The sequence below is a fragment of the Lithobates pipiens genome, unplaced genomic scaffold, assembly GCF_037356315.1.
Source record: "Lithobates pipiens isolate NorthernLeopardFrog02 unplaced genomic scaffold, aLitPip1_a1.2 Scaffold_13, whole genome shotgun sequence".
NCBI classification, from domain to species: domain Eukaryota; kingdom Metazoa; phylum Chordata; class Amphibia; order Anura; family Ranidae; genus Lithobates; species Lithobates pipiens.
The window spans coordinates 30,491,134-30,517,026 of record NW_027507718.1 but is presented as its reverse complement, the minus strand read 5'-3'; positions in this window follow the sequence as shown (position 1 = coordinate 30,517,026).

The window sequence follows — 25,893 nt, the reverse complement described above, 5'->3', positions numbered from 1 at the left end:
AATAACCCAAATTGGTGTATACTATTTGGTCTATGTGAAAGTTATAGAGTCCACAAGCTATGGTGCCAATCTCTGAAAATTGATCACACCTGAAGTACTGACGGCCTATCTCATTTCTTGAGACCTAACAAGCCAGGAAAGTACAAATACCCCCCCAAATGACCCCTTTTTGGAAAGTAGACATTCCAAGTAGACATTCCAAAGAGGCATGGTGAGTTTTTTTTAAAGCGGGAGTCCACCGGGACTCCACGTTTTTTTTTTTTTTTTAAAAGCCAGCAGCTACAAATACTGCAGCTGCTGACTTTTAAATAGTGACACTTACCTGTCCAGCGCGCCCGCGATGTCGGCACCCGAAGCCGATCGCTCGCTCGTCTGGCGGGTCCTGCCGCCGCCATCTTGGGTATGGGAATCAGGAAATGGAGCCTTTAGGCTTCATTTCCCGGTTCCATACTGCGCATGCGCGAGCCGCGCGGCGCAATCCGGACGGTCCCCGCTGCCTCTGGGAGCTGTGTGTTTCCCAGCAGGCAGCGGGGCACTTGCTGAAGGGGGCGGGCGCTTGCGGAAAGGGGCGTAACGTACGCCCCTTTCCGCAGAGAGCTAGCCCGGAAGTTTGTGCAGTTACCTGGATTATCCAGGTAACTGCACCCCCCTCCCCCCTGAAAGGTGCCGATTGTGGCGCCGGAGGGGGGGGGGGATTCCGATGAGCGGAGGTCCATTTTAGGGTGGACCTCCGCTTTAAGTCATTTTTTCCCACAATTCTTTGCAAAATCAAGATTTTCTTTTCTTTTTTTTGTTCACAAAATTGTTATATTAGTAGGTTATTTCTCACACACAGCATATGCATAGCACAAATTACACCCCAAAACACATTCTGCTACTCCTCCTGAGTATGGCAATACCACATGTGTGAGACTTTTACACAGCGTGGCCACATACAGAGGCCCAACATTCAGGGAGCACCATCAGGCATTCTTGGAGCATAAATTACACATATAATTTCTTGACTACCTCTTAGCCCTTGTACACACGGTCGAATGTGTCCTATCGGACCGTTTTGTCGGATAATCCGACTGTGTGTGGTCTGCATCGGACTGTTTCCGTCGGAATATCCGCCGAACCAAATTTTCCAACTTGCTGGAAATATTTTCCGACAAACTGGTCCGATCGGACATACTCCGATCATGTGTAGAGAATTCCGATCAGACAAAGTGCCACGCATGCTCAGATCAAATTCCTAGACCAAAGCTATTGGCTACTAGCCTGAACGTAGTCCCGTCTTAACGAAATAACGCCATCACGTTCTGAACGATCGGATTTTCCGACAACTTCGTCCGACCGTATGTATGCAACAGTTTCGGACAAGATCCATCGGACAAAATCCGACGGACAGAATCCGTTGGATTTGGTTGTCGGAATCTCCGACCGTGTGTACAAGGGCTTACACTTTTGAAGGCCCTGGAGAACCAGGACAATAGAAACATCCCAAAAAATTACCCCATTTTGAAAAGAAAACACCTCAACGTATAATCTATGAGGCACATCGAGTCTTTTGAACATGTCATTTTTTTCTACAAGTTTTTGGAAAATGTGTAAAGAAAATGAAAACACATTTTTTTTTACACAATGTTGTCCATTTACACAATATTTCTAACACATAACATGTACATACCAAAAATTGTACCCCAAAATAGATTCTTCTACTCCTCCCGAGTATGGCAATACCATTGTGAGACTTTTCCACAGCGTGGCCACATACAGAGGACCAACATGCAGGGAGCACCATCAGGTGTTCTAGGGACATATGTTTCAAATCAAATTTGACTACTTATTACACTTTTGTGAGGCACTGTAGTGGCATGGATGTGGCATGGATGAGCATGAATGGGGATGGATGAGCCGTGGATGGGGATGGCTGAGAATGAATGAGTATGGCCGGGTACAGCTGAGTATGTTTGGTTACGGCTGAGTATGGCTGGGTATGGCTGAGTATGACTGGGTATGACTGAGCACGATTGAGTATGGCTGGGTATGGCTACGTACGGCTGCGTACGGCTGGATATGGCTGGATATGGCTGGATATGGCTGAGTATGGCTGAGTATGGCTGAGTATGGCTGAGTGTGGCTGAGTGTGGCTGAGTGTGGCTGAGTACGGCTGGGTACAGCTGGGTATGGCTGAATATGGATGGGTATGGCTTAGTATGACTGAGTACGGCTGGGTACGGCTGAGTACGGCTGGGTACGGCTGAGAACGGCTGGGTACGGCTGGGTGCGGCTGAGTACGGCTGGGTACGGCTGAGTACGGCTGGGTACGGCTGGGTACGGCTGAGTACGGCTGGGTACGGCTGAGTATGGATGGGTATGGCTAATTATGGATGGGGTGGATGGGATGGCTGAGCATGGATGGATGAATGGATTAGTATTGCTGAGGATGGATGGATGGATGAGTATGCTGAGTATGGATGAGGATGGGTGAGCATGGATGGATGGATGGATGAGTATGCAGAGTATGGATGGATGGGTATGCAGAGTATGGATGGATGGGCATGCAGAGTATGGATGGATGGGCATGCAGAGTATGGATGGGTGGGCATGCAGAGTATGGATGGGTGGGCATGCAGAGTATGGATGGGTATGGATGGTTATGCAGAGTATGAATGGTTATGCAGAGTATGGATGGCTATGCAGAGTATGGATGGGTATGCAGAGTATGGATGGGTGAGCATGGATGGATGGATTGATGGATCTGCCTTAAGCAGCAATGTGGGCACTACACATGCAACCCACAGCCCTGCTGCCACTGATCTCTCCCATCTCTGCTCACACTGGACGGAGAGGGGAGGGAGGAACCGGAAATCACACCAGTTTGTTTACATGTGACGGAGCGATCAGTGGCCGTTCACCGTGATCTATGATGCGCCGGGTCCTCTGAACCCAGTGGTCACTGAAGTTATCGGGTGCGTACCCCAGAAGGCACATGAGAGTGGAATTCTGGGAGGACGTCATAGTACTCCCTCCCGGAGTTAAGCAACCGCCCTGTAGCCGTCATTCGGCTATGGGCCGGTTGCTAAGTGGTTAAACACTAATAAATACGATACTATTGTTAGTATTGGCTTCTTTCTAGCGATGGTATAAAAATAATATGTTGTTGGGGCTGGCTTTAAAGTGAATCAGCTGCCTTACCCTGCATCTTCAACTGCAAAGCACACATTCAATTTAAGACATCAGGGAGGTTACCATAAGAAAGGTGGTTCAATCCTCTTGCCTCTAAGATCTTTGCAAATTAAGCTCTCCTGTGTAACATGTTTAATGTGACAGATTCTGTTAATTTAAGCTGTAGTATGGATGTAAGCAGTTATTTGTCAACCACTGGGTGTTAAGAAATTCAAGGGTTTAATGGGCCAAGGAACACAATTGGCCTCATTCACACACAATTGGCCTCATTTAATAAAGGATACTTATTCTAAAGTGTTAATTCTTAAACCAATTCTGTAATGCATCTATTAAATCCAACCAGCTGCTCCCTGTAACAGAAGAATAAAATATGTCACTACAGGATACAGTCACTAGGGGATACAGTAGTGACTTAGTGGCCATTGCAGAGAGATGTTAAATTTGTTCATTCTGTTGCTTCTGCTAACGCATCTAGGTTGGAGAACATGGAAAACTGCTTTCGAAGAAACAACATGCGTGTGGTGGGCATCCCTGAGAAAGCAGAAGGCAAGAACCTATTGAAGCATGGCTAGCTGACACTTGTGGGCGAGACACTTTTTCACCTATGTTTGCAGTTGAGAGAGCCCATAGAGTCCCAATGTATCCCCCACTGCAGGGAGCGCCACCAAGACCCTTCCTGTTTCATCTCCTCAACTACAGAGACAGGGATACCGTTATGTCTAAGGCCAGAATGGCTGCCTCTCTGGAAGTAGATAACCCAAAAATCTCTCTGTTTCCTGACTTCTTGGAATAGGGACAAAGGGTGAAATTCCTGGATATCAAAAAAAAAGGCTCTGGGCCCTGAATGTTCAATATTTTATGCTGTACCCAGCAAAGTTAGAGGTCCTTGCTAATGGATCCTCTCACTTCTTTGACAATCCTACATCTGCCATAAACTGGCTGGACAGGAAGGAACCAAACCTTGCACAGCGTCAGCCTGAAGGTTGATAAAAGAAATCTGCATTTTTTTTCATCGGAGCATTGTGTTTGATATGAGCTATGCAGTGGTGTAGGTTATAAATGGTTGTTTCTCATTCCCATGGCCTGTTGTTTCCTTCCTGCATTGCTCTGCTGATACACCATGTTATGGGGCATTCTTCAAGTGGTCACGCTTGACATCAGCTATTGTAAAGCCCCCTGGGCTACGTTACTGCCCCCCCAACAAAATAGTCCTGAGTGGACTCTTTTCCCCTCATGTTGAGGGGTATGCTATGACTCCAGGGGTCCTGTTGACCTCAAACTATGTACACAGTTTTTTCCTGGTTTTCTTCCCCTTTTTTCTTTACAGTTTTATTTTTATTTTCTTCTGCTAATGGGTCTGGACTGGATTATTCAACAACTAACTGATTTGCAATCTGACACTAGAGGGCGCTCTAAGTGTGTTTTTTTTTTCTCTGGGAGACAAGACGTTCCAAAGTATATATTTGGAAAACCTACTGCTTAGGCTGCTAATTCACAATGTGGGTAATGCTTTACAGAAGGGGGAAAGGGTTTGCAGTGTTCCCCATGTTTGACTTGCCAGTATTATGCCTGATAACCCTGAAAAGGAATTGCTCTTCCTCTCATGGAACGTGAGGGGCCTGAGTGATAAAACTAAGCGTTGAGCAATGTTTCAGTTTCTGTCTAGAATGAAGCCACACATTGTGTGTCTCCAGGAGATGCACTTACAACCTGACTCTGTCCGCCTCCTCAACTCCCATAAATGTCCTGTACAAATCCATTCCACCTACTCCTCTTTCTCTAGTGGAGTGAACGTGCTGATTGCCCATAATATTTCTTTCAATTGTAGAAGCAGTTTGACAGAGATGGTAAATTTGTATTTTTTACTATGTAGCCTTGGGGGTTTCGATGTATTGTTGCTGCTTTGTATATCCCTCCACCTTTCTCCTCAGATCCTCTGAAGAAACTAGTGCAATTCATGGAATTGCACTCCAGGGTTCCAGTATTAGCTCCAGGGGGCTTTAATAATGTTATTGTTGTTCACCCATCCTGGAGCTAAACAGGTGATGTCCCATGAAACCACTTTCGCTGCCTTGCTCTCAGAGATGGGTCTGCAAGATGTCTGGAGGGGGCGTAACAGGGCTGTACAATGCTACTCTTTCTATTATGCCTCCCATGGAGGCCTCTCTAGAATTGATATGGGTATAGGAAATTATATTCTGCTCCCACATGTTATAGATACTGCAAACGAACCTCGCCTCCTCTTGGATCCCTCTCCATTCTGGGTATATGCCACTATTGCAGCCTCAACTGCCACACCATTGTGGAGAGTTAATCCCTTTCAGTTAACCCTGTTCCCTGCTTCTGACCCTATCCCTGAAGCATTGAGGGAATTCCTCCATTTTAATAAACAATCTGCTAGTGGGCCGGTAGCATGAGACTCCACTAAGGCATTCCTGCGGGGTCTCTCTAAGGGAAAAAAAAAGTATATGCCAAGCCAAAAAAAAATTTTTTTTGTACATTTTGGCTAGAGATTTAAATTAGAGTGAGGAAAAGAATATAACCAGGGCTGGGACAAGGGGTGGGCAGGAAAGACTGTTGCCCTGGGCACGATGGTTTAATGTAGGGATGGGGGCACCTTCCTTTTGTTGCAAGGCTTACAGGAGGAGTGACAGTGGCAGTGATTTTAACAAGTGAGTGTCTGCTGGGTGTAGGATTCCCTAAGCATGCATATCATGAAAAGGGAGAGGGAGGAGCAATTTGGCTTCTTTTTCCACGGGCGCTGGATGAACTTGTCCCAGCACAGATTAGATCCAATTTGTTTTCTTACTGCCTCCAACAGAGATTTCTCTTCACTTTGTCTTGGGGATTTTTTACCAAACAGGGAAACATTTTTATTTCTATCTAACCCACCCCCTCTCTTTTCAAAGCTAAAAAACAAAACAAAACAAAAAACAGGGAAAGCGAGAACCCCTAATAATAGTAATAGCAGTTGTGCGGACCCAGAAACTCAAGCCAGAGACCTCCCCAATAAATAGAAATAGGAAACTATCAGGAGAGTTAAAGTGGATCTGAATTCAAAAAAGTAGAAATCGAATGTGTTGTAAACAAAATTTAGAAATGTTTATGTGCCTAAGCATGGGGATTGCACCAGCATAAGACGGCTAAAGTAGCTGCCTTAGGGTGCCAGGAGAGGTGGCGGCAAAATTTGAATCCTGGGGGTGTGGTTTAGCCAACCATGTGAGCATCTCCATTCAGCATCCTGTCTAATATCCTTCTCTGGGGACCTACAGACCTCCCCCTTCAGGGCTGCTTATCCAGGAAGAACAACTGTCACTCCTGCTTAACTGTACCGGGACCATGACAAAATCCTCTAGACAGAAGAGGGAACCGAGCAGCCAGCAGATCCAGGGTGGAAGAGCGGCACTGTCTCAGAGTCAACAGCAGAGACACACAAAGTGAGCAGGTTTTCCCTGCCTCTTGCCAAAACTCGCTCCAACCCTCTCCTGCTGCACTGGTCACTTCTCCCTCCTGCAGAGTCTTCATGATCTTGGGAGCACACACAGGATGCAGGAGTCATGCTGCATACCTCGCATTCCCTTCCCCTCCAACACTGTGAATAAGGATATTAATCTGCTACTGCTTTCAATGTTAACTAATGATGCACCAGAACCTTCTTTAAATAAAATTCTGGATGCAGTTCACACTTATGGTACCTCTCTAACTAATCTCAAAGAAGATATTAAAGGAAAAGTATAGCCAAAGCTCTTTTGGCTATAATTCCCCTATGGATCACAGGAGTGCACTTCATTCTGCACTCCTGTGACCCATTATAGGAGGTTAAAGCTTGCAGTCAGCTGACCTCACAGAGCCAGTCCAGACTCTGCAGACATCCAACTTTAAAGTTGGGATCCACTCAGATGCCTGGACTAGCAGCTGGCTTAGCTTCTCAGCAAGTTGCAGAGAGCCTGAGCCAGCCCCTCTCTCCCCCCTCCACAGCCCGGTACTCCAGAACTTAAAAGAGAAGTATGAGTTTGTTTGTTTTTTTCCCCATCATACTTACCTAGGTGGATGCAGAATCAGTCCGATGCTGCATCTGTCCCCCGGCACCTCTACAGTAAGAACCGAGTGATTGAACATCGCCAATGGCTTGGTTCTCTCAGCTCCCCAAGCAGAGAGCTGCTGACTGTCAATCAGCATCTCTCCGCTCTGCTCCTCCATGCTCACTGGAATGCTGAGCTGTGGAAGGGTGGGGAGTGGCCATCTCAGGCTCTCAGTGGCTCCTTGAGAGGGGCATCTGTCCAGACACCCATTGTTGGGATGATGCAGTGTCTGGACTGATTCCTGTGACGTCAGCAGAGAGCAGACTTCAGTCCGCTTTCTGCTGAAAATGGGTCACAGGAGTGCAAAATAAATTGCACTCCAGGGGCCCACAGGAGAAGCCCAGCGAAACGAGCTTAGTCTGGGCTTCTCCTTTAAGGCAAAGAAACACGATATAAAACCCGATTGGTAAAATATTAAAGGCATAGGCCACACTTTGATGGCCTTTACATGTTACTAGTTTAGAGCTACACAGGAAGTCTGGTGCTAGAATTATTACTCTCATTGACATTCCCAGTAATACCTCACATGTTTGGTGCGATCACCATTTACATATGCTTATAGGACAGATGCATGTGCTCATCCTTTTGAACAAGCACAGTGGGATACCAAAAAAATAATTGCATTACTTAAATTTTTTTTTTTACACTAACTTTAGTTTTTTGTTGATTTTTATTTCTATCACAAGGGATAAACAACATCCCTTGTGACAGCATGAGACATGGGAGCAAAGATTGGGATTGGGAGCAAAGTAAATGTTAAAGAGGACCTCTTAAAGAGATACTAGCCCATTATTACCACCAATATTATTGCAACTCAATGAGGACACCTGTATTGAAGGAATACCTACCTATTCATACCCCTGAGAGGTCCAAGCACATTTGACTTTTTAGGTCCATACCTTAAGGTGAGTGCAGGTGGTGGGATCACACTTGCATGATGGTGGGGACACATTGCAACTATCTAAGCACAAAGTGGATAAGGAATCATTGTGGACATCTCACTGTGAGACTTGACTGGATTAATATTGTAGTCATTGACATTTATAGACTTTTATTACATTGTGGAAATTGTGGCAATTTAATGTGGTGGTGGAGTGTTATACTATTTCTGTATTTTCTTATAAAAATTTGCACCTATTAATTTTTTTTATGATATAAGTGATGTATACATTTTAATATAACACATAAGTTATTGTTAGGGAGTGCCGCATAATTAGCTATAACCATTACATCCACATGCAGGAACGCATATGTATGTTAGCAGCACCCATTTACTTGCACTCAGACACTATTGATAGTGGTTGCGTGGAGGTACTCATGATCATTGCCATTAGCATGGGCCGTGACAGGTCCTCTTTATAGAGAGCTCTGGGATCTATTAGAACCAATATCTCTCCCCTGGCCTTCATAGCATCAGATCAAACTGAGATCAGTTTAATCTGGTGCTTTTACAAGCCAGGCATGTCTTGTTTACATTCTGGTTTAACCGGAAGTGACTAAATACTCATCACTTCCATTTTTCCTAGACTATAAAGATGATCAGGGACATGCTGGTGGGATGGGAGAGCCCAAGAAGATGATGGTAAAGGGGGCGGGGGGGTTAGCCACAAGGATCGTTTTTATAGAAAAGTGCACCACCGGCAAAAATCAAAGATACTGGGATGATGCCCTAGTTCTGCAGGCATCATCCTGTTATTACTGATTCAACCTGCTAAAGTAATGGTATGTTGCACAGGCTTAAATGGTTAATTCCTATACTTCTCTTTTAAAATCCAAATTTCGATTTTTAAAATACCTGTCTTCTGTTTCCAGCCACAGCATGAAATCTTTACTTCTTATCTGCCAGGTGCATGTAGCCAGTGAGGGAAATAGTGGAATGCATAACGCTGCCCCCTCATTACAAACTGCCATTTAGATGTCCTTTACACTGCATCCCATTACAATGTGGGTGCAATGTGTAGGAGGCACTAGTAAGGGAATGTGGGGAGTGAATAAACCCACCCCCTCATTACACTTTTTTTTGTGATGTCACTACTGTGTTGCCCTCTGTTCTCCTTGTTGGATCTTCTACTTTGAAGAAGCAAAGTTTTTCCTCTACCAAGATTGCCACATTCACACAGAGACAGTGCAGAAAAAAACATGGTAAGTCAGTAATGGGGGAGCTGCATGGAGCCTACAGACAAAACTGGTAACTAGAACATTTATCCTCTGCCTGCCTTTTTTGGGCACAGCTTCTGGAGTTCAGTTCCTCTTTAAATAAGTAAAGTAGATGTACATTGTAAATAAAACAAGGGACTGTTCCGAAGAGGAATAATCTTGCAAAGCATCTTTCTGATAAATCAGATTTGGCATTAGTAGAATAGATATTGGCAATCGTGTAGGATTTATTATTAAGTTCACATATTAGAATTAGGTATCTACCCTCTGGGTCAGCATAAAGTTCTAGTAGGTTGAAGGCAACTGAGTTTTTGATAGCTATGCCTACTCCTCTTTGTTTCATAGGTGCTGAGGCCAGGAAGATGTGAAGGAATAGTCTATGCTTGAGTGTTGGATGCATGGAAGTGGGATTCCCGGAAGCATACAATGTCAGCTTCTAGTTTAAGGGCTTCTTTCCATAGTGCCTATCCTTTAACGGGGTGATTTAATCCCTTGACATTAAAATAGATACACTTAATTACCATTTGTAATAAAGAGAGGAAAGATTGAACAGTACCTCAGGTGACTCATGTTAGATTCGGAATGGTTCAGATCCACGTAGGACAGTTAGAGTAAGAATAAGAGAAAAAGTCAACATGTAAGAACAATAAACAAACAATACGGTAATAGGATATAAAAGGGGATCCGAACAGGAATCTGTTAGCAGTAATACTGCACATTATAACTGGGGGTGAGATAGTGGGCTTTGGGCTCCTAAGTGCCACTGGGCTTTGTTGTGCTTGTTACAGGATTAGTTTGAGGAGGGTATGCAGGGCCGCTGTTAGAAATCACGGGGCCCCATACAGCGTACCTGACAGGGCCCATTGGCCCCGCCCACAACCCCACCCCTGGCTCCGCCCCTGACCCCATGCTGTCACGAAATCTGGGGGAAAGGTGGCAGGATCTGAAACATGTAAGATGTTCCAAAAGGTGAACCTTTAAAGTGGTGTTACGCTCCCCAAAAAAATAAACCCTAAAAGCCAGAAGCTACACATACTGCAGCTGCTGGCTTTTAATAAATGGACACTTAGCTGTCCTGGAGTCCAGCAATGTCGACACCCGCAGCGGATATTTCCATCAGCTGTTGGGTGCTCCGCCACCATTACGGGTAAGGGAACCCATCAGTGTAGCCTTTAAGCTTCACGCCGGAAACCCTACTGCAGATGCGCGAGGCCCCGCTTCTCTCCCCTTTTGGCCCAGGGGCCATGGGAGGAGGAGGGAGCCCTGCGGTGACATCACAGCTCTGTGCCAGGGAATCCTGGAAGTGGAAAAGGATAGCTGATACCTTATCCCCCCCATTTCCCCCTCAAAAGGTGCCAATTGTGGCACCGGAGGGGGGGAGGAATAAGATGAGCAGAAGTTCCACTTTTGGGTGGAACTCCGCTTTAATAACCATTATTATTCTATTTTATTTTTTTTTTTACCTGAATGGACACAAGTCAATTCATATCTGGACTCCTGTAGAGCTACATGGGGCTTTCAATCGGTCCACATCAGTGGCAGGCGGTGCTCAAAATTTATGAGGGGGGCGCAAACAATCTGAAAGTCATATGAACATCATATGCAGCTACTGTACCCATCAATTGCCACCACTGTGCCATCAATTGCTGCCACTGTTCCATCATACGCAGCTACTGTACCCATCAATTTCCGCCACTATGCCATCAAACATAGCTACTGTGCCAATCAAACTAAGCTACTGTGCCCATCAAACTTAGCTACTGTGCCATCAAACGCAGCCACTGTGCCCATTATACACAGCTACTGTACCCACTGGTCCACAGGAAAAACTGACAGGCGGACCTGATTGCAAAGCTTGGGTGAAAAATTCTTAAAGGGGAGTGATTTGGGGGTGGTAAAAATGCAGCTTGGCTGTGTGTTTTTACTGTCCCTTCCCCCATCATATGTGTAAATTGGCATCTCACTATGTGCTCATAGTCATTATGATGATCAAAGCACAGCGGGTGCTGTATGGCTCTGTCAGTGTAACATGCTGTGTGGTGCTGACTTTCTTATGGCTGTGCTGAGTTATAGTCTGTAACACACAGCACAGCCATATATTAAGAAAGTCAGCACCACATAGTCAGGTTACACTGATCAAGCCATAGAGAACCGGCTGTGCTTTGATCATCATAATGACCATGAGCAATGGGGAGTCAGGGGACTAAGCCTCAGCCTGTGTGATGTGTCAGTGTGTGTGATGTAATGTGTGTAGGGGAATTGCTTGCCTGTGGGACCAGCGTTGGGATTACTCTCTCTTTCAGCCTCTCCTTCAGGCTGCAGCAGCACGGCACTTATTGAGGGAAGGGAGCCGCATTACAATTGAATCCATCCGCCCAGGAAAGTATACAGTGAGCACAAGGTACACAGATGCAGAGCAGGGATTGTATGCCTCCACCCGAAAATGGAGAAAAAGTCCCTCTTCTTCTCTCACCTCCTGGGCCCCTCTATTAACCTGATGGGGCCCAGGAAGGTACTATATACCTTGCCAATCAAGTAGGAGCAGGTTAATAAAGTTATTTAGCAAATTCATTTTTTTAGCTAGAAATCTGCTCGGACCCCCCCTGCTAGCTGGGCCCGGTACAACAGGGCTGGTTATACTGCCCTATCAGCGGCCCTGAGGATGTGTGTTGTATTTTTTGTTGCAGCATTTGTGAGACACCAACTTCCAGTCCTTCTGAGTGTCCAGCTTCTGGGTAGGAGAGTGTTGAGTAAGCTCCTGATCAGATAGAATGTCCGGGAACGTAGCAGATTTAGGCCATCCTCTAAGGATGAGATCAGGGTAGCTGATCCATTCGGGTGATTGTCAGTGTAGTGGGGTAGCCCTAAGAAGATTATGCTGTGGTTGCGTAGAGCCTTAGTGATAGGCAGTAAGCTTTAGCGTTTTCTCATAGTGTATTGGGACAGGTCTGCATAGTTTTGAATTGCAGCATATTTGTTAGGAGGTTGGGAGCATTTGCAGAATGCCATCATAAATTGATCCTTAATGTGGTAGAGCTGTACCTGCATCAGCACATCGGCTGATAGTTGTCAGCGAAGAAATCTGGTTTGGGAAGGAGGTGGATCCTGTCAATTACTGTCTCAGAATCCGACGCATCTGGAGGAAATCCTTTAATGATATCTGTGGCATATTGATGGAATTGAGGTTGCTGAATAGCTTCAGGAATACCATGGATTTTCACAGTATTTCTTTGTGAGCGGTCTTCTAAATCTGCAACTTTTGCTTTGAGCCAGTCAACTTTATCAGACTGCTCATTATGGGAGTCAACCAGGGAGTTATAAGAATAAGCAAACTTTCTCTCCACATGGTCGATGCTGCCTCTCAGCTCCCCTATCTTAGTTTTAAAGCTTTGTATACAGGTCATCATCTCTGAGTGTAGAGAGCTGCGGAGGGAGACCAGCATGTCTTTCAATGTCATGTCCAAAATAGGTTGATTGGCAGTAGGGAATGAGTTAATAGGGTCTATCAGTTCCCTTGTGTCATCCACGGTTATGTGCCCTTTAAGCAGCTCTGCAGCAGGAGAGCCAACGTCCAGCCTGGGCTTAGATGTAGCTGGGCTGCTAGAAAGGGGCGTAGAGATGCTGGGTGAGCTTCTCTGGGAGCCTGCCTGTGAGCGAGGGCTCTGTGGGGTCTGGGGAGAGCCACTGGATGCAGCCGGTAAACGGCCACCAGCGCCATCTTGGTTCTTCTCCCAATCCACTGGCGAGAAGAAGTGCGGGAGTCTTTTAGAGTGATGTGTCTCCTTCCTCTTGCGGGCCATGGCTAAAGAGGATGGGAACTAAAGTGTTGTATTGGTCTTATCTGATAGATTCTTAGTGAGCTAAAGTTTTGTAATGCTCCCTCATCTATGAATTTGAATTATATGACAGCCTTACACTTCTGGACCTAATCTTCTTTGTACTCTCTCTTTTTGTACTTTTTGTATAAGTTGTATTTACTTTTGTACTCTTTGTACAAGTTTGTATCCTCTAACTCTGAAATTAATAAAAAAATGAAAAAAAAAATGTGGGTGGGAGAGACAGTGTCTCTGGGATTTGGAACGGATGCGACTATAAAAGTTATGGCCTCTGACAACAAAGCTTATTTTCTTTTAGGCTTCTGATCAAATGTTAATGGACTTTCCAAATGGATTCTCACCCTCACCAACTTAGACAAATGCAAGAAGTGTGCTTGGATACTTATTTCTAGAATATCCAAAAAACTGTATTTGTAAGCTAGAGTTGCAATCATCGTTTGTTGTGAACTGCAAAACAGTGAAAGCAAAGGCAGAGGAGAATAAACAAATCAGCATATAACAAATAACCACTGAGTACAGGGTTGTATTTACCATTAATTCTAATGTTAAGGTTTACAAACAAAGGACTGCCACTTTTATTACAAAATACATTCAGTTCTAATAATGCAGCATTTTCAGAGAATGTCTGCCTTGGAATAAACAGTGTCAGTGTTGATAAGGTTTTCATTTGAAAGGTTATTACAGTTTGAAGAGATCACAAGCACATATGAAATATTACTAAGGAAAGTGACCTTTGCAGAAAACTCTCAAGTAGTATATTTTTGATTCTAAGAAATATGTGTAGATCTGCAGTATACTACATAGCTAAATTCATTTTTAGATATAATGTTTCATTGAAAAAAAAAACCTTCAAATTAATATTCATTTTATATTTATTTTTGCAAACAAGCACACATTTATGCTCCAGCGCTATAATAAATAGCTACGAGATATAGTACAATCAAAGCATCAAACAGCTTTGTTCTTTTAAATTCAATTGAATTGAATTTTTAATGAAAAAAAGACCAAGCTCAGGATAGGGAATTTTTTGGTTACTGTTTTTAAGCACTTCTTTTTATATAAATTGGAGTTGGGGTGCATTTAATTTTTGGAATCATGTTTATTTAAAGAATGTACTAAATGAAAAATCCAAAGTAGTGACCAGGTGAGCTGCACATAAACTATTTAGTTAACATAGGTGGAACCATATGAGCTGGTGGTCTGGTGTCCATAAATTAGCTAGAAATAAATAAATAAATAAATAAATATATATATATATATATATATATATATATATATATATATATATATATATATATATATTTATACACAGACGACCAAGGTGTGATTGGATCAAAATGGGTAAACCTTATAATAAACAATTCTTATATATAATTACAACATAATCTTTTTTTAAATTTACCATTTAAATGGTGATTTTAATATGTGCCCAAAACACTCTATTGCTATACAGTGGATCAGAAAATAAGTTTAACCACTTGAGATCCGCGCTATTGCCAAATGACGGCATTAGCGCGGACCTACATTTCCGGGACTACGTCTATTGACGTCGTCCCGGTTACGAGCGGCCTGCGCGCCCCCTGAGGGGCGCGCGCGGCGCGCTCTGTGATCGGCGAGTCCATGAGACTCGCCTGATCACCGATCCGTGCAAGGGGTCGATCCCGACCCCTTATCACGTGATCAGCTGTCAGCCAATGACAGCTGATCATGTGATAGAACGGAGCCGGTAATCGGCTATTATTCCTGTCAGCGCGAGGAGAAAAAAAAAAAAGCCGATCACCGGCGGCCGTGATCGGGACATCAGTCCCGATCACGGCCATCAATACAAGGGACCACCTGCCACCTGCCAGTGCCCACCTGCCTCCCGCAGTGCCATCCTGAAGTAAAATAAAACGCAAAAGTAAGTGCCCCCCGTCAGTGCCCCCCGTCAGTGCCCACAGTGCCACCCACAGTGCCACCCACAGTGCCACCCACAGTGCCACCCACAGTGCCTCAAAGGTGCTGCACCCCAGTGCCGCCCATCAGTGCCCAGCAGTGCCGCCCATCAGTGCCCAGCAGTGCCGCCCATCAGTGCCCAGCAGTGCCACCTATCAGAGCCACCCATCAGTGCCACCTATCAGTGCCCATCAGTCCCATCTATCTGTGGTACCTATCAGTGCCCATCCGTGCCACCCATCCGTGCCACTTATCCGTGCCACCCATCCGTGCCATCTTATCTGTGCCCATCTTTGCCCATCAGTGCCGCCTTATCTGTGCCCATCGGTGCCGCCTTATCTGTGCCTATTAGTGCCGCCTTAACTATGCCTATCAGTGCCCACCAGTGCAGCCTATCAGTGCCCACCAATGCAGCCCATCAGTGCCCACCAATGCAGCCCATCAGTGCCCACCAATGCAGCCCATCAGTGCCCACCAATGCAGCCTATCAGTGCCGCCTAATCAGCGCACTTCAATGAAGGAGAAAAATGACCCGTTTGCAAAATTTTATAACAAACTATTAAAACATGATTTTATTTTTATTTTTTTTGCATCTTTTTTTGTTTGTTTAGCAAAAAATAAAACTCTGAGCTGTAACTAAATACCACCAAAAGAAAGCTCTATTTGTGGGAAAAAAATGATAAAAATTTCATTTGGGTACAGTGTTGTATGCCCGCGCAATTGTCATTCAAAGTGCATCAGCGCTGAAAGCTGAAAATTGGTCTGGGACTGAGGGGGGTTTAAGTGCCCAGTAAGCAAGTGGTTAAACATGAAACTTATAAATGAATACATTCCCAGTTTTCCAGTATTCTTGCTTTGGATACAGATGAATTTGTTTTTGGTTACTCATTCTGAAATAAGGAGTTTTATAAAGGTCAAAAAAATTGCAGTGAAGTGCAGTGAAGTGAACCTGGGACACTAAGCATATTAAAACAGTGAGGTTAACCTAGGACACACGAATATTAAATTACTTATTGCACGTGGTGGGGCTTACAGCATGCTTTGTGTCTTTCATCTATGGGGTGTTGTTTGTCTGCAAGACATTTTATGCCTAAAATTACACTTCTGTAATAAGACATTAAACTATGTATTTATAAAATGCATTTTAGTAGTGCAAAATATATTCAGTTGTATGATAATGTATTTATTCTGTATAACCTAAGGGTTAGTCTACCCAAAAGTGTCATTTTAGATGTAGGTGGAGCATAGATTTTATAAATATTATATACTCCAACATTAAAATCTCCCAGTCATAATTTCTGACTGTTACTGTACATTTGGGAAATTTGAGTGTTCCCACCAACTTCTGTGTATGCAAACAACAATTAGGAGTGAAATTGGGAACTCCTCATAATGGTGGCATCAGGTCTGCAAACCGAGTAAATTAAAGATAAACTCTGGGCTGCTTTTAAATGTACCCATCAAGTGAGTGCAGTCCCTTTCATACTGCATGGGTTAAATAATTGTTTGGCTGGGGGGGGGGGGGGGGGGGAGTAGAAATACTTAATTTTATTTTAAATCTAATCAAATCAAATTTTTCTGATTTGTCTATAAGAGCACCCAATTTGAGGGCCAGATTGGTGCAAACTGTACCTGATCCTTCGAAAAGACTGGGAAAATGTTTTGACCATAAAGGATTATATACAGGTAGGAGATGTAAGATGTGTATGAACGTTAAAGAGAGACCTAGAAAAAAAAAACACATTTACATATTTTATTACTAAGAAAGATAAATAAACTTATAATGTGTCAAAGTACATGTCACATACTTGCTGGCCTGTCCTTGTGGCCTACAATATGTAGGCTGGACAACCAGATAATTATAAAAAAAGAAGTAGTAGACCTGGCGCTATACCTTTAGACCACTGTTTAATTTAGTTTTAATTTTTGTTTTTATAAGGAACACCATTAATATTTGGTCCCATCACAATTGATGATCTAAAGTTATAGCGCCAGGTCTACTTCTTTTTTCATTGGTTTATTTTCATCCATTGGGTTGTAATATTAGGTAGAGGCAGCTCATACCAATAATACATTTGTTACACCATAGCGCAATCTCTTTCTTTCATTTTCAACCAGATAATTATGTAGAAGGATTAGGAAACTTCTGGACAATATATGAAAGGGTATAAGCATCATAGTCTGTCCCTAAAATTGTATAACACACCATAACAGGGATCCTAGTCTGACAAAAGTATGTGGGATAGACAAAATAGACTCATATTGGAGGGGAACTAATATGACATGATATGAGCCGTGTCTCAAAAGACTTGTTGGATACATGAATTGGGTAGTCTGAGTCCAGCAGACCTAAATATAGATATACATATCAATTGTTTTATTTCCAATTTTTAATTTTAATATTACCACAATATTGTAAAGAATAGACCATCATGTAGTTCCCACTGTAGAAGGGAGGCTTATTCATTCACATTGCACAGAAGGGAGGCAAACATAGTTTAATTAAGACCCAGAACACCACCCATTTTTTTATGCTTTCATTAAGCTTAAATTTTATTTTTATTATTTATATTATTTTTAATTTGATTTGTATTATCATTTATTTTTTTCATTATTTTTATTTTTAATTTATATATTTTTATTTATATGTTTATTTACATGTTTAGATTTATTTTATTTTATTCAGTTTCATTCTCCCCTTTGCATTTATTACATTTCACTTCATTTCACACAATTCTTCACACTACCAATAAGATAAACAATACATAGTGTTAACAGCATGCACATGGCATTGGGGTGCAATTAGTAAGATTAAACACAAGATGTCCTTATTAAGTTACCATCAGTACACAAGAAATTCAATAGAAGGGGTTAACAATACAGAAACCAAACGAGTGATTGGATGCTGAGGAGTGAAATTTGTCATGAGAAGTTTACATAAGCGTTTGACACACAAGAAAGCTTCCTGCTTTTGACAACATCATACATAGATGACGAAACGCATCAAGATGAATCTTCTGTGTCATTTTTGGCCCAGAGAGTGGAACGCGCACCAGGTAACTGGCAGCAACCATTGCTCCCACACTCATAGAGGCTTAGTCCTTTTTATTCTTATTTTGATTTTCATGCAATCATTCCTAAGAGTTTTTAACCATGTAAAATGCCTTACATTGAATAAAATCACCCAAGGACTTTACGCCATGAGAAGTTTTTCTTTCCATGCATTGCATACCTGCACAATCTGAGTTTGGAGCCCTGGAGCCATCATTGGAGGTAATCTCCACCAGTGGGACTCACCAGAGGATATTGAAGTGGGATAGATCCCTCAATAAGACCTACAAGACCTACAAGCTCAGCAGACTCTCCTTGCTATACGGTAAGGGAGTCCATCATATCTGGTGAGTGCAGAGTGTTTATAGTCTTTCACGAGGTGGATATGGGAACAGAGGGGCGCCAGACTGAGTGCAGTATAAATCATATATTTAATAAAAACAAGTAGTAACTCACAGGTTAAATTAGATGAGTTCAGTATGCAGTGAAAATCGCCAGTCCTGGAGTCTCATAAATGTCTTCCCTTTGCAGCCTGGGGCACTGGTGTGATCTTACAGGGATCCAGAAAATGCTGGGAACCAGGAGGCAGGAAACAAGAAGCAGCTGGTCGTGACTTCACAGGAACAGGAAGTGTGATTATTCACAGTGGCAAGGAATGGTAATGCATTTCGAAGCTACAGCTTCTTCATCAGACCACAGCTTGTGGTCTGATACAGTGTGTATGTGTATATATATATATATATAATATAATATATATATATATATATATATATATATATATATATATATATATATATTAAAGTCCCACAATGTAAATCATGTTATCCAGAGAAGTTAAGCCATTGTCATTAGCATGATTAACACCAATTTCATATTAATGTGTTTGTAAAAGTTCAAATAAAGCTAGAATTGAGGTCAAGCTCTCGAACCTAACCTGAAGCTTATGCCTCCTCACATGACTTATTAGCAGCTGGACAGAGCTAGGAAACATCATATGCTGTAAGCAGATGCTCAAGGATGACCACTTAGATTTATACTCATTACTCAGTAGTCACAAGAAACTGTGGTGGAATCTGTTAATGGTAACAGGAAGCTTCTATTCCTTCAATCCTTTTTGACAACAATAATATTAATCATTTTGGAATAAAAAATGCACTTTGTTGGGCAATATTCTTCATAATGGGTAGAATGTAATGCAAAGAACAGTTGTCTTAATACAAAATAATTTCTATATAAGGAATTTGTTTTGTGATAGTAACATAATTTTTGTGATTAGAAAATGTATTCAATGTTCAAAAGCTAATTCCTTAGCAAAAATAACTACTTTGTGTTTCTAAAAGGAAATTGTGTAACAAAATATTCTGCTTACAATTAGCATCCCATATTTATCCGAGTGCAGTTTTGTGGCCTTGGGAATCAAAAGTGAGCAGCTGTATTATTTAACACAAAGATGGAAAGTATTCAAGGGAATATGCTACTACCACCTACTGAAGCAAGTAGGTATTTTTCTCTGCAGGCTGAGTTATAAGCCATTTCCCTCAAGGCAAAAATAACACATTATCGATCCCTTCTGGAAGAATAGATTTATTAACATTGAATGTTTGTCACTGGGTGGAAGCCGCCCAAGGGTATACACCGGGCTTATGCAGTAAACAAAACTTTAGATGCAATCTAAATTCAAACTGTTGGCACTATATTTGCTGGGAGTTTTGATAAGGGAAACTTTATGAAGCTATCTTTCTTAATAAAGCCAATAAAAATGTGAAAAACTGTGAAAGAAAGATTTGAACAGTATGGGGTAATTTTTAATTGGGCAGTATACTTGTGAGTGTTCGTTACTTGAAGTGGAACTTTACCCATAACAACTTGATAAAAAATAATGTTCTTTAGCAAGCAACATACATTCCTTACAAATAATTATGCTGCCAAAAAGTGTGTGCTGTAAATTGCCTATAGCATTGCTCCTGTTTCTTCTTGCGTCATTTTGCTGAAAACCTAAACCCCAGCAGTAAATCATAAAGCAGAACTAAACCCACCAATTTAACTGTTTCAAGAAACGGTTACATTCCCAGAATTCCTCAACCAGACTGTCATACCATCAGATGGTGGGTGTCATAACTGATCATATGTGCAGCACCATAGCAGTTGCAGATCAAACAGAAGCAGCTCCCTTGGCTGTAAAGCAGATCAGCCTCTACAAACTTGGCAGTGCCTAAAAATGGAAAGCAACTGAGCATGTGCAGGGCAGGGTGAAACAGTGTATTACTGGATTTTAAACGGTATAGACACTCAGTTTTAATGTTTTCCATAGATATACCTGAAAAAGGGGTCCCCCTGAAGTGATCTGGCAGGAGTTAATTTTCTGACTAAAGTTTCACTTAAGGCAGCATTAAACCCAAAAGCAAACATTTATTTAGGGATGAGCTTCAAGTTTGAGTCGTTTGACTCAAACATTGCCTGTTCGCTGAACAGCGAACAAGTTTAGGCGTTCACGGCAAATTCAAAAAGCCGCGGAACACCCTGTAAAAGTCTATGGGAGAAATCTAAAGTGCTAATTTTAAAGGCTTATATGAAAGTTATTGTCATAAAGTGTTTGGGGACCTGGGTCCTGCCCCAGGGGACATGTATCAATGCAAAATAATCTTTTAAAAACGGACGATTTTTCGGGAGCAGTGATTTCCTTTATTCATGTAAAACCTTTATCTCAGAAGGAATTATATAAATAAAATGCTTGCTGTAACTGATTATAAAGTGTGAACTGAAGTTTGGCTTCCATTTATTAGTAGTCCTAAATCTTCTAATAAATTTAACACCCCCAACCCCCAAGGTATAATAATGGCCAGATCACCCGGTAAAAACAGAGAGAAAAAAAAATGAAAGAAAATAAAACTGATGCAACCACCACATCTAATGATTAGTAAGCTGCAATATATTACATTTTTGGTGTTTTAATATCTGGCCCAACTCCAGACAGATTTTTTGGTTAAGGGTTAGCTTTCCTATCTTTCTTTCTTTCTTTCTTTCTTTTTTTCTCTCTCACTGTGTGTCTCAGGGACACCCCAGTGACAAGAAATGAGAAGAATGGGGGTTGCCATGACAGGAAGTCACATAGTAATTAATAAACCTGACTTTGGGGCCTAACCTTTCTTCAGCATACTAAACATTTTCAAACACTTCCTATCTTTATGACTGCTTGTCATTGGGACAGGAAGTAAGAGGAAATCTCCCCAATGGAGACACAGGCAAAAATAAAAACCAGAGAGAGAATCTAATCCTTCTCTAATTCATCCAGTGAATAAACCCAACAAGCTAGTTGGCTAGTGGTAGAAGCAGGAGTTTCTACCACTACCCCCTTCCCCCCTCACGATCCACCTAAACTAGGGAATGCAGCTTTAGCCATGATGCTTTGTGGCAGTAGCAAAAATAAAATGTTACATAGCATTCAGCGGGGGAGGTACTGCCACTGAATGTGACTCAGTCAAGTGAATGAGGCTGAACCGCAACCACCCTGCAACTGTGTCTAATGCAGGAATTTGTAGCATGGTTGGATGGCAATTTGAGGGTAAACACAGGTAGCAAACAGGAGACATATTGCTTTTCGAACTCCCCCTGAAAGAAGAGCCACTACAAATTGTTTTTTAGAGTGGAAGTTTTAGTAGCTACAAGTGAGAACAAGCCCTGACTTTTTTTAATTAGTTTGTTTAGATTTTTGAAAGAAGTCACAATAAGTCCATCCCTGGGGGTTATAATTATCTGCTTTGTTAACACCTGAAGCATGAACAGTGAAGAGTGAGCCATGATCGTCAGCTGGGGTCGGCTGGGAGAAGGTCCCCGTAAGAGCACCAGCTATGGTATGACTGGTGTAACCTCCCTGCAGAAGAACCAGCTGTGAAATCCATGTGTCACCAAGAAAAAGTTCAAGAAGGAGAGAAAAAAGAGAGCTAAAAAGAAAAAAAGATGGGGTTAGGATAGGAAAGGAATAGATGAAAGGTCGGGTGTGTAAGGGAGATGGTGTGAGGCCCAGTCTTGTCTTTCACAGAAGAAGAATACCACAGTTAGGAGATCCCTTCTGTATATAGGGATTCACCTATCATCACTTATGTTGAGACGTCTCAAGAACTGCCCATAAGATCATGGTAGTCTGTTGTCAATGTGAAATCAGTCTAGTAAAACCATGTTTTGTGGAATCCTTCCTCTTCATGATTCGAAGAAGCATGACATCCTCCATAATATTTATTTCATTGACTTTATTAAGCCATATGCTAAATGGTTGGGGGGATCACTGTCTGTTTCCAGTAAAGTGGAATGCAGGCCTTACCTGTGTTCAATAAATGTATTAGGAGTGATTGTCTTTGTCTATAGCACTTCAATGATGGAATGATGCTAACAAGAAACCTATATAACCACCTTTACTTTCAATAAAGATAAACTCCAGGAAAACATATTTGCTTATTGTTTTACCTTCCCAAATATTCCTAATTCTGTGCAGACACTGACCAGACAAATAATATGTGGTCCAGCAATGCAGCTTCCCAGAGTCTTTTCCAGTCTTCTAATTACACAATAAACCAGCATCAACAGTTTTGTTCAGTCAATGGTCCTGTGGTAAAGCAAAACCAGGAAATAGTATAATGATCTTAATATCAAAAAAGTATAGGCTGTGCAACTATGTGCCTCTTCATAATAAGTTAATAGGGAACCGAAAATCTATAAAAAAGTAAATAGGGAACAGCAGAGTGTCCTATTTGATTCCAGGATCTATGGTGGGCTAGGCACATAAATATCCATTATTTTTTGGAGATTTTCTGAACCTCAATAATTTTATCAATTTAATTATCTGACTTTGGGGAAATTTTTGAACATAGTTGTACTGAAAGCAATCGTATTTGTTTTTTTCTGAGCTCTGGTGAGCCATGAAACTGGGTGATGGGTAACTCTTTGGAGTCCAGCTTGCTCTGATGTACTGAGCCAGATGGTTATAGCATGTGCATGCGAATACAGACCTTCTATAATCTATCATTTTATTTTATTATAGCTTTAAGTTGAGCAGTTTGGAGTGTCACAAGGGTGTTTTTGCGCATATCACATGTAAATTCTGGAAGCCGAGGCACAGTGCCAGGATATTACAGTACATTACATTTTATGGTGCTTGGAGTTTGAACAATATTTTTTTGGACACCAGTGGTGGAATTGGATTATTTAAGAACGGTTATACATCATTGTGGATAATTATAAACACCTATTTGTTTTATGTATGTATTGAAGCAATAATCACAAATATCACAGTTTTCATATCACTGTATATTCAAAGAGTGTATTATTTCAATGCAGACAGTTGGTATCTATTTGCATCAGATTGATTAATTGTGAGTTTTATCTGCATACTTATTCATTTTATTTTCCAGTATAGTGATCTTCCTGGCTGTGCATTGTGACAGGAAAAGTGTCAATTACAACAGCAGCTAAAAAAAAATTACTAATCCTTTGAGAGGTAATTAGCTTGTTGCTTAAAATTCTACCTCAAAGTAGCACTATTGACACAAATGGCATGCTGTAGTTCCCTGACAGCATAAAAAAAAATTGTTTTTCTGAGTTCTCCCTACATTTGGCAGCATACTTACTGACTATGCCTGGGTCTTCGTCATTCATAGAAAACAGTATCATTTGCTGAAAAAATCCTGACTATATTTTGGGTATATAGCTTTAAATCCCAATTGTATCGTATGTTAAATTCCAAGCTGCATAGAATGCCGCTGTGCTATCTATGTGTGAGCTGCGGTCTATACTGCGGTCAGGGCACGCAGACAATAACCACTACACAACAGCAAGATAGAAAATCGGCCGAAAACGATCGGTGTGTACTGTGTTGAAGGTACACAGAACACCCACTGCTTCAGACGCCAACACACTACACGAGGCCGCCGCGATGGCGGCCTTATATAGTGTGGGGCGTGCACTACACAGCCTGAGCTATGATTGGCCACAGGCATCCTGCCTGTGGCCAATCATGGCTCTCCTCGCTGCTGGCGCTGCGATTGGCCAAGCATGCGGGGTCACAGTGCATGCTTGGCCAATCATGAGCCAGCAATGCACTGCGCCATCGCAGTGCATTGTGGGCCGTGAGCGCCACGCGAATTTGACACGAACGGACAAAAATGTTCGGATTTCGCCGAACGAACGGACAGCCAATGTTCGAGTCGAACGTACGTTCGACTCGAACACGAAGCTCATCCCTACTGCACAGCTATAGCTGTAACTTAGTGATGGGAAAGTGACATGTCAGATTGCTTCAGGATAACCACTGCTCACATAGTAGAATGTGAAAACTTTAACAAGGAGGAGCGATGTGGGAACTGGTACTGGAATCGTGCTGTTTCCCGCATCGCACTGGTGTGAACCCAGGATAACACTTATTAGATACAGATGCTAAAGCATTTTATTTTAGATGAATGCATGTATTTGTTTTGCAGTATGAGCACTATTGAAAATGTTCAACCACATGTAAAGTTTTCAGATTACACCTACTATTTGCACTGACGTATTCTGAGTCTTTATATCTGTCTGAAATATAAGAGAATTCAGTAATTAGTAATGTCACTGTAGCTTATGGTGGGGATATATGCTCTCATTCCATTTGGAAGCTTTAACCCTTTCAATGCCAAGGCCATTTTTGTACTTTTTGCACACATACCTAAACAAATTTTAGGCCTAAAGATTAAATACATTTCCCAAAACATTATATATTTTCTGAAAACAAATACCCTAGAGAATAAAATAGTGGTAGTTCCAATTTTTTATTTTAATTTTTGAAGTCCAATTTTTTATATCTCATGATATTACTGCAAAGGTCTAGGAAATGCAAAATTTCAGTAAAAAAAAATACACTGAAGTTAATTTTAGGGCACACAAATGCAATAAATTACCCAATTTTTTATAAATTATAAAAGATGAGGTTGCACCTAGTAAATAGATACCATATGTCAACCCTTAAATGTCAAACCTTAAATGTGCGTACCTCCACGAAACAGCAACAAACTTCAATACCCTATATTTTCAATCCTAGATACTTAAAAGGAGGTCTGGTGCTAGAAATATTGCTCTCTCTCTGGCATGCATGTTGATGTGTCATCAGCATTTTTTTTCCCGATGAATGCATTTATGTTCGTACGCGCATATATGTGGGGGTGGGATGGCCTCAAACATTTTTTTTTGGGAGGGGGATATTATGTGCTTGGGTGTAGCTTTAATTCTTTACAATTTAAAAAAAATGTTTTTTTTTCCTTTTTTTCTTTTTATCACATGGGGACAAAAAGTTTTTTGATCATAGGTTCTCTTTATTGAGACATCCAAGGTCTAAAATTGTATTATTATTTTTATTTCAGGTACTTATATAGCGCCGTCAATTTACGCAACGCTTTACATATACATTGCACATTCCCATCAGTCTCTACCCTCAAGGAGCTTACAATATAAGGTCCCTAACTCACATTCACACATATACTAGGGCCAATTTAGACAGGATCTGATTAACCTACCAGCATGTCTTTATAGGAAGAAAAGAATAGCTGCACACCACAGGAGGTAAACCCATTACAGCTTCTAACTTAACTTGTGCAATTAAAAGGGAAGTATAGGATTTTTTTACATTTTTTTTTTAAGAA